Source organism: Cibotium barometz, chromosome 38, assembly GCF_041138505.1.
Source record: "Cibotium barometz isolate CiBa-2024 chromosome 38, ASM4113850v1, whole genome shotgun sequence".
Taxonomy (NCBI): Eukaryota; Viridiplantae; Streptophyta; class Polypodiopsida; order Cyatheales; family Cibotiaceae; genus Cibotium; species Cibotium barometz.
The window spans coordinates 19,331,989-19,341,714 of NC_141083.1; positions in this window are offsets into that span (position 1 = coordinate 19,331,989).

The window sequence follows — 9,726 nt, forward strand, 5'->3', positions numbered from 1 at the left end:
ACAGGAAGTCCTCCCCTTACTATCTTCAAGCAAGTCGAAAGCACAAACAAAACCATGTGATTCTCACCAAAACAGTGGAAGCCAGCCGCAAACGATTGGGAACAAAAGTTGCCAGCTGCACTTTGGGCCTATAGAACTTCGCACAAAGCCGCAACCAATGTTACCACTTTCAGTTTAACCTACGGTACTAAAGCAGTCATGCCCATGGAGTTCTTAGTCCCAAACCTACGTGTCGTGGTGCACGAAAAACTCACCAAAAATGCCTTAAGTTGTCGCCTATTCGAACTTGAAAAGCTTGATGAAACCCGCCTCTTTGCAATCTACAGCATGATTGTAGAGAAGCTTAGGCGGCGTAAACAATGGTTTGATGATCAGCTCAAGGACAAACAGATTAAAGGTGACATGGTCCTCTTATTCAGCACCAAAACACACAAGAAAAAGCTCAAGCTCATGGGCTTAGGACCTTTCCTAGTCTCTGAGATCACACCACAGGGTGTTGTGCACATTAAAACACTTGATGGTTTTGAGATGGCTGGTTACTTCAATGGGTAGCAAACTTAAGCACTACTATGGCCCTCTCACCGAGGCCACCTTGAAATCCATCCATGATAAAAAAAACAACGAAAACAAGACGATAAGGATATGAAAAAAATTGTGCAAGAAGAGGGCAAAGTGAGGCAAGCCAAGCTAAAGCAAAAGCATATCATGGTCAACATGACCCAAGTAGTTGACTTAGAAGAAGAAGACTAAGCGGTGAAGCCAGCTCGGTTGGTTTTAGGAATGACTAGCTCGGTTGGTTTTAGGAATGACCACACCAAATAGCCTTGCCCAAAAATTAGCTCTTGTTGATACAGGGGCTAGTTACAATTTACTGTCGTATGAAACATGGTGTTCCCTTGGGGAATCCACATTGAACGAAACACCTACTGTTGTTGTCACCACAGTTGCCTCACAACATATTCATTGCATTGGCACAATCGCACTTTTGTTCCACATTAGAAATAATCCCTTGGAAGGGAAGTTTTATGTGATGCCTACAAGAACTATGCGTGAAGAGATCCTCCTCGGAAGGAGATAGATGGGCCATAACAGATGCAACATCAACTGGGATGCACGCATGGCCACCCTACAATTGGCTTCTAGCCATGTTACCGTTTTCTAATAATAGATAAAGAGCTAGTTCCCTTTGCTTCCCCATGCCAAGAAATCCCACTTCCACCACCCACCACAAGTACCCCAACACCTCACCCTTATCACTCTGTTCCCCCAAAAAAGAGGCCGCTCAACATGCCATCCACACCAACGCCTCTCACACCCACACCACCACCACGCACAGTGGTGGCAGCGCACTCTCACATGGCCAAATCACAAGTAGCTGCCATACCACATCACACTAACCAAACTAACACTGCTAACCATACTAACAAATCTTCATAGGGTTTGATATCTCACCACCCCCACTGGGTGCCCAAGCAACTTCTTGCAGGACAAGGCTACTATGAGGGAGCATCTCCATTGTGGATTCCCAAAAGGTCCCACCATCCCCCTCACCAACAGCCATCCAAAGTTTCTCGTCCCTAGTGTAGCCCCCCCATTTGCCAACCTCAAGCCTACAGGGTACATGATTGACACAAACCTATGCGCTCTCAAGCATTCTGACCCTCGACCTAACCCTAAACCCATGCACTCAACCCTTTGATGGATCCCAAAATCTCTTCTCTACGCCCAACATTACTATGAAGGCAATCATACACTATGGATCCCCAAACCTCTCCAACCTACCTTGTGTCACACCACAATCACCTACCCTTTAGTATGTACCCAAGGCAACATCTGCAGAGTCAAGATTCCTCAAGACAAAGGGAAGCAAAAAGTCCTATATAACACAGTCACCCCCAAGCTACCGCTAACGAAATTCCTTACAAATATACCTTCAACATCAGCAATTCCTCTGCCTATCATTCAAAGGCTCGACAAGACCACAAAACTCCCTTTTCCCCAGCTACTCCCTTGCCACCCACATCGAAATCTCTTCAAGAAGTGCCACCCCCTACTTCGCCATTACCTAATTGGCATAAACTACTTTCTTTGGCGAACGGGGCACGCAGTCAATACAAAACCAATGGGGTGCTGTGGTGGCATAGCCTATGTGTACAAAATCTGTTTTAATAGGGTGCATAGGTTACCCAAAAATTTGAAAATACCAAACGTTCCTTCCTCAACACTAAAGCCCGCAGGGCTGTTCCGAGTTTCACACGGTCGTTCCCTTGTCAAAGTCTGGCTTGCCACCACCACGGATGTTCCTAGCTTGGAACGCTCAATCATTCCCTCTCGTGCACATTGCCCCCATGACCGTGCTGCCAACTCCCTATTCAAAAGCCCCCGGTCGTTCCAACCAGCCCCACAAGCCCACGGCCGTTTGCTCAACTTGTCACCCCACAGTCGTTCGATCCTCTTGCCACGCCCGTTCGCTCACAGTCTCAGTTGTCATGCCCGTTCGCTCACAGTCTATGTTGCCATGCCCATTCACTTATAGTCGAACACCCGTTCCCTGAACTTGCCACGGCCATGTCTTCTTCACAGGGTTATAAATATGGGCCCCCTCCTTCCATTTCCTCACTTTTCACTCTCAGCCTAACCAAAATCTTGCCAATTTTTTTCCCAAGCCCTTACTCTCACAGCTAGCATTCAGGATGTCATAAGCTTTCGACTCCTCCCTGGAGGTGCTCCACCATACTTCCCTAAGGAGGAAGAGGCCTATTAGTGGCCGCTTCGAGGAGCACGTAAGGCACCCCACCCAGCTCTCCCACTGGGCAAAGCTCTGATGAAGCAGGTCAATGGACACACTGCCCATTCCCTGATGAAGAATCACCGTAAAGTTGAGCACAAGCTCCTTTACTACACCAGTCCTTGTTGCTATGGAGCTATCGCAGCTGACCCAGCTGTGGTACATAAATTGGAGCAGCTTGGATTGGACTACATCAAGAGGCCATGAGCCGGGCTCAGACAACAAAAGATACTGTAACCTGCACCACCATGGATTTTGCAAAGCATCGCGATTTAACAGAGGCCACCATCCAGCGCTTGCATGAGCAGCTTGGAGATGCTGAGGCCTCGACCACCCAACCACCATCCACTCCATCGACTCCTTCGTCCAGCTTGGTCGACCACAAGGTGGATGCACTCATGGTGGAGACTGCCACCGAGCTCCCCATTTTGGCATTCCCCCCTCAAACCCCTTATTAGCTCCTTAATCTATAGTTCCGAGCCATCTGCCTTAACCTTCTCCAACACGATATCTATATATAAGAGTCCCTCTCCCACCAAACAATATACCTATGCTCTATCCAAGCTCCCCATCGATAGCCTAACTCTCATACCCCATTTTTTCTTCCAGGGGGCTGCTCACCTTCCAACACCCTCATGATCTCTTTGAACTCCCCTTCCACCCTCTTCAAGCCACCCTCACAGCCTGGAGCTTAGTACTTCGATATGGCTTCCCTTGCCAGAGCCCAATTAGATCTCATGGATTTATCTTTACCAGATGGCATCTGCCCCTACCCTTATCTCCCCCTCCTCTCAAGCCAGGCATTGTAGTACCTCTGCACCTACCCTTATCTCCCCCTCCTCTCAAGCCAGGCGCTGTAGTACCTCTGCACCGCTGGCTGGCATGTCGTCCACCATGACGCCTACCTCTCCCTTCTCAATGATCCTCTACCACCATACTCAGCACCCAGCTTACTCATTCTCTACCTCTGCTACTTCATCCAGATCAAAGTCATGGAGGCCACTAGCATATGCCAGTTTGACGACACCCACATCTCCTTTCCATGGGAGTACAACGAAGCCGAGGCTGTTCACCGAGTCCATTTCTTCTATGCTCATGATCCTCAGGCTGCCGCTACAACTGGCCCTGGCCTAGACAACAACAATGATGGCACTGAGGGGCAAGGCAGCTTGCCTCCTCCAGCCCCAAGCTCTTCTTCACCACCACCCCCTCCTTCACCATCAAGCTCCTCGTCTGCATCTCCTCACACACAACCCCCACCACCCCCTCAACAAGCACCTCCACTCTTCCGCTTTTTGGTGCCCCACCTTCTTCTTCCCCCCTTCACTTTCCCACTCCACCCCCATCACCCACACCCCCCTCACCAATTTCAATATCCCTCAACTTAGAAATGCATGCAGCATTCTGAGATATCACCTCCAGCTCCGCCAGACCCCCACCTTTTCTCGATGCGAGCCTCACCACCCGACCTTCATCATTAACACCCCCTCCACCCCCGTCGTCGGCTCCGCCACCCACCGACCCACCACTCAAAGAAGGGGAGATCCTGCCATCGCCACCGTCCGAGCGCGACCCTCTACCAAACCCTTTGAATTGGCATGATCCTCTGGACCTCACGAAGTTCGAGTAGGCCATCGACAACTCCAACATCACACCATCACCGACCGCCTCGACCTCAATGTTCTGCGCCCATACCTTGACACCAAGCACATCACCTACTGGTGGCATGATCACCTACCCACCATAACCTGCAAGTGAACACCACCGGCCACACCAGCTGCTGCTGCTTGTCCCATAACGTTCGATCTCATGGGCGAGCAGCTGTCCTAGTGACGGCCCTTCCTCATCAAACCTTTCATCTAGGACATCTACTGTAACGCGCCCCTATGTGAATGGGAATGGTGTTGCTCTCCCTTCTCTCCTTCACTCCCTTCTCATTGCTCTCCACCTTGTCTTGTTTGCATATGATTGTCATGAGGTAGAGGTTGAGCTCTCCATAGCTCCTTCCCTCTTGCTCCTACCTAGCTTGCTTGGATCTCTCTTTGGGGGTGACACAAAGAGAGTGTAGAATAAGCCCCTAGCGGCCTCACATCGGGGAGTTAACCCTACTAGGGTTGGCTAAGCACAAATCACCGGATTCGACCCTTGCATGCACTCTCTTGTTCTCATCTCTTGTGCTTGTGAGGTAGCATGTTAATCCATTAACAACAACCCTCTCTCTATCGTTCGTAGATAGAAAGGCTCTCTGCCTCCTATCCTCATAGACAACACACATGCCCTCTCTCTCCCATGCTCTCTCTTGCTTGTTGCGAACGTGGCTCCCTCATCAGCTCTACTTCGTGTGGGCTTCTCTCCCTCCCTCGTGTCTGACCTCAGACATGGCGCCCTCATCACGCCTCCCTCCTCTCCCCACACCTCACCCAACCTTCGCGGCTCACACCCACAAAGACCAGAGATAAAGAGACCCCAGTAGACCCGTGAACAAGGAAAAATGACACCACCTTGAATCCTCACAGAAATGACAGCACCCAAAATCCTCCACATGTCCAAAAGAGCAAACCTCCATGTACATAAGGTCCAAAAGAGCAAACCTCCATGTACATAAGGTCCAAAAGAGCAAACCTCCATGTACATAAGGTTTATCTTCAAATGCTCTAAGGTGGCCTCTCTACAACGAATTAATTAATATGAATTAGAATTGGGCACCCATAGTTTAGTAAGGAGGAGCGAGAGGTTGGTGACGTTAGCGAATAACATCATTAGTCTTTAAGGGGGCTGCGACATGGGTACCTGACGTGTGAGACACATGCCTCAGTACGGTGAACAGGTTGACGGTTTACATGCATGGAAGGGACCTGGGCTTCGAGCTCACCAGATCAAGAGGGAGGATGGGGGGACTAGGGGGAGGAAAATGTTGCGCAGATGAAGCAATCACATGAGTAAGAGGAGGAGGAGAGGGAGCGGAAGAAGGTAGTGCCGAATTGGATAGCTAAGAGGGCCTGTGGTTATGCTCGAAGGCCACAAATGAGGGGTAGTAAGGTATGCCTAAAGGTCTCCTCTAAACTGGTCAAGCGTCAAGTTGGCTTGTTTTCGCTTTGCAACACCATTTTATTCTATCATGGTAAGCCTCCTTTCAAAAGTGGATGTCAGTAAATGGTTGTAGGAAGAAATCTTTCGTGACAGAGTTGTATTGCAGGTCTTTTACCTAGGAAAAGGCTTTTTTAATGTTCTCTTTATCAAAGGTCAAGTAGTCTCTAATTTGTTTGCTAGAACTCCATTGTTCATAAATTAGTGCATGCCATGCCTTTTAATCCCTTTTTTATGGAAATAGGAGCCTGGTGGAGTCATGTCTTGTTTGGGTAGAAATTGTGGGTCTTCCTCCTTGGTTGAGACTTGCGCCGAGGGAAATAGCTAGTGCTATTGGCTCAGTGTTGTATTTGTCTAATGATGATGCTTTTGGCCATCAAGCTAACAATGTCTGTATATCTTGGAATATGTTGAATGAAATCCCTAAAACTATAGAAGTGGATTTGGGGGGGATAGGCAAACTAGAATTAAGCCTTAGGTTCGGTCCTTTCCCGGGGAGCCTGCTCTTTAAGTGCGGAGGCTTTGGTCATATTGCTAGGAATTGTATGGGAGGGGCTTTGGATAAACCATGATGATGAAAAGGAGAAGGAGGGGAAAGGTAAGGAGAGGAGGTGGGCAAGGAGGGCAGTGAGGAGAACAAAGGAAATGGGGAAAGGTAAGGAGAGGAGGTGGGCAAGGAGGGCAGTGAGGAGAACAAAGGAAATGGGGCTGTGTTGAATAAAATCGAACCCTCTAGGCAAGCAGGGTGGAAAAAAGTCAAAGGTAAAACTAGTGTGAGATAGGCTAAAGAGGAAGCAAGAAGGTTTTCAATTAATGAGACCATTAAGGATAATTTAGGAAGCAAACAATTAGGGAGCCTGAGCCCAAACTTGTATTCTAATCCTTTTAGTCCATTGGGAGAGGAGAGGAATGAAACTTTCTCAATTTAGAAGTTTAAATGGCAGGTTGGTGGGCTAAGGAAAAGAGATAGGAGAGAGGGAGGCGGAGTGAACTTCTAAATCATCTATAAAAAAAAAGATAGACTAGGAAGCTATCTGAAGATGAGATTAATTGGTATATTAAATTCCAAAAAGGGTTAAAGAGTGAAGATGTGAATTGCTCCAAGAGAGGGGATAAGAGATACAAACGAAAAATGTTCAATAAACAAGAGGAATCCTGATAGACACTTGTTTAAGCTAACTGAGGTTAAGGGTTGTACAGAGGTGATGGGGAGAGTATTGGATTAGAATGGGTAAGAGATTGAGGGTATAGGCTTAATTGATGAGAAATGGGTGAATTTCTTGGATTTACAAAGAGGATTGGTTAGCCAAAAGGTATCAAGCTGAGAATAAGTTGCTTGAATTAGTCAGTAGATGGTGATAAAGCTAAATGGTTAGAAAGAGATATAGATGTAGATGAATGCTGGGATGCCCTTTATAAGCTAGGAAAGGAAAAATCACCAGGGTGGGATGGTCTTTTTGTAGAAATTTTTATAGCCTTTTTGGCCTTCTTTAAAGGATATAGTTGGGAAAATCTACAGAGAGGCTTTCAAGATAGACAACTTGGACAAGGATCTAAAAGAGGGGCTAGTGAAGCTCATTCCTAAGCAAGCTGCTTGTGAGAGGTTGATCACTGGAGACCCATTACATAGTTCACTGTCATTTACAAAGTCCTGGCCAAAGTCATTGCTATTAGGATTACTCCTATTTTGCAAGAGGTTATCTCCAAAAGACAATATGGCTTTATCAAGGGCAGATCCATATATGATAATATCTATGCTACAATGTTGGGCAGAGATCTAGCCCTGGGGACTAGAAGTGTATTCTTATACAGCTGGACGTGGAGAAAGCTTATGAGAGAATACACTGGTCTTTTGTGGATGGCTAGGGTAATGGAAAATTGGGGTTTGGCATAAGGATGGCTACTTGCATATATACTCTTACATTTGGAAGCCATTCTAAACTGTTATTGAATGGCAAAGTTGTTGGGGGATTTGATGTGAACAGGTTAGTTAGATAGGGATGCCCCCTTGCTCCTTTGGTGTTTGCTATTGCCTCCCATCCACTGATTAACATTGGAAGATGCTTCTGTTGAAGGGAAAGTTATTGGATTGAAGTTGGGCAATGGGGAGCAGCTGGTAATACAATGTTTTGCTGATGATTCTCTTCTTTTCTTGAAAGCTGATAATGATAATGTGAGAATGGCTTTAGGTATTATTCAGGATTTTGCTAATGCATCAGGGTCTAAATGTAATATACACAAGTCAAAAATTATAAGTCTTTCTGAGAACAATGACTTTGATCTTGAGAGATGGGGCTGTGAGGTAATTAAAAGAGATGGTCAGACACTTAGGGCTCCCTTTTGGAGTGGATGTGACTAATAAATAACTTATTAACTGGGCCCTGGACAGGTTCTACTTGAAATTGAAAAAGTGGGAAGGTATTAGAGTTCCATTTCATGATAGGGTGTCTTTATGCAACACAATGTTAAAAGCTTACATTATGTTTTTATGCCTTGTGGTAGAATTTGGGAAAGGCCACTGGCAGAGAATTGTTAAGCCCATAAGAGAGTGCCTATGGAGGAATGATAGCTCTAATAAAAAGACCTTAGCCTGGCTGGCATGGGATAGATTGTCTCTCCCCAAGGAAGAGGGGGGCATTGGTATCTTGCATCTTCCTTCTCACACAAAGGCTAGAATGGCATTTCTACTCCCTAAGTGTTTTCAACAGGAGGAGATCTGGACAAAGATGCTGAAGGAATTGGTTAAAGGCTCTTATGTATATTTTGAAGGCAGATGGCAAGATCTAGATTGAAAGGATAAGATATTCTCTTATGTCCCCCTTAAGATTACAAGTTCTTCTCTTGCCAGAATGTTGTGTTGTAATTGGAAAGAAACTTTGGGGCTGATAGTGTGGGAGGGTTGCTCTAGAGCCTCATGAAATTCCTTGTTATGCCTAGGGATCTAGTGGTCACATAAATTCAATCTTCCCTTGGCCTGTTAGGATCCTAAAACTGCTAAAAAGTTGAACAATAAAGGTCTTAAGAATCTATTTGATTGTTTGGAACAGGGCTTTGGTGGGATGGAAGGATCCTGAGCAATTGGACACGGAGCTTAGTCTGAACTTTAGGGAGGGACACCTGGTTAGGTTTATGCTAGAAGAGGTGCAAAAAGATTGGTTCTCTACTGCCTATGATGTATCTTGTTGGATAAATGATTGGGTTTGGTATAATGGGGTCAAGTTGGACAGAGGGACTACTAAAGATTTGTATAGGGAGTTAAGAAGAACTGAGCAGAATGTGACATATTGCAATATGCTTTGGAGGACTAGTTGGGGGCCCAATAGTTGGAGAAAAAGATGGAAGACTATCTGGGAACTGGAAATCCCTAACTAAGTCTCAAGTCTTTTTCTGGAGGGTATGCATGGGTGCTCTTCCTTTAGGGAGCAAACTGCTATAGAGAAACTTCACTAATGGGTACTGTCCGAGATGCAAAATTGCCTTTGAAGATGGAAAGCATGCTTCTTGGGACTGTCCAGCTATCAGAAGCACTTGGTAGAATTGGCAGATGGGTATATAGTTGCACTGGTATGCATGGACAATGGGAGGACTGGCTGCCAGGTAAATGGATAACCAATGAGAAGTATGCTGATTCTATTTTCAATATAATTAGATTTTGTTGTCTTTGGGAAATTTAGAATACCAAAAACTGCATTCTATTTCAAAACTCAGTTGATACAGGGCTGGATGTTACATGATTGATGTACAAATGTGTTCATATGTGCTAGTCTATTCATTTGGTTAATAAACTGAATAAGGATGGGATAGTGCAGATGATTCAGGCATTGCAGACAGCCATATCTTGATTCTCTCTT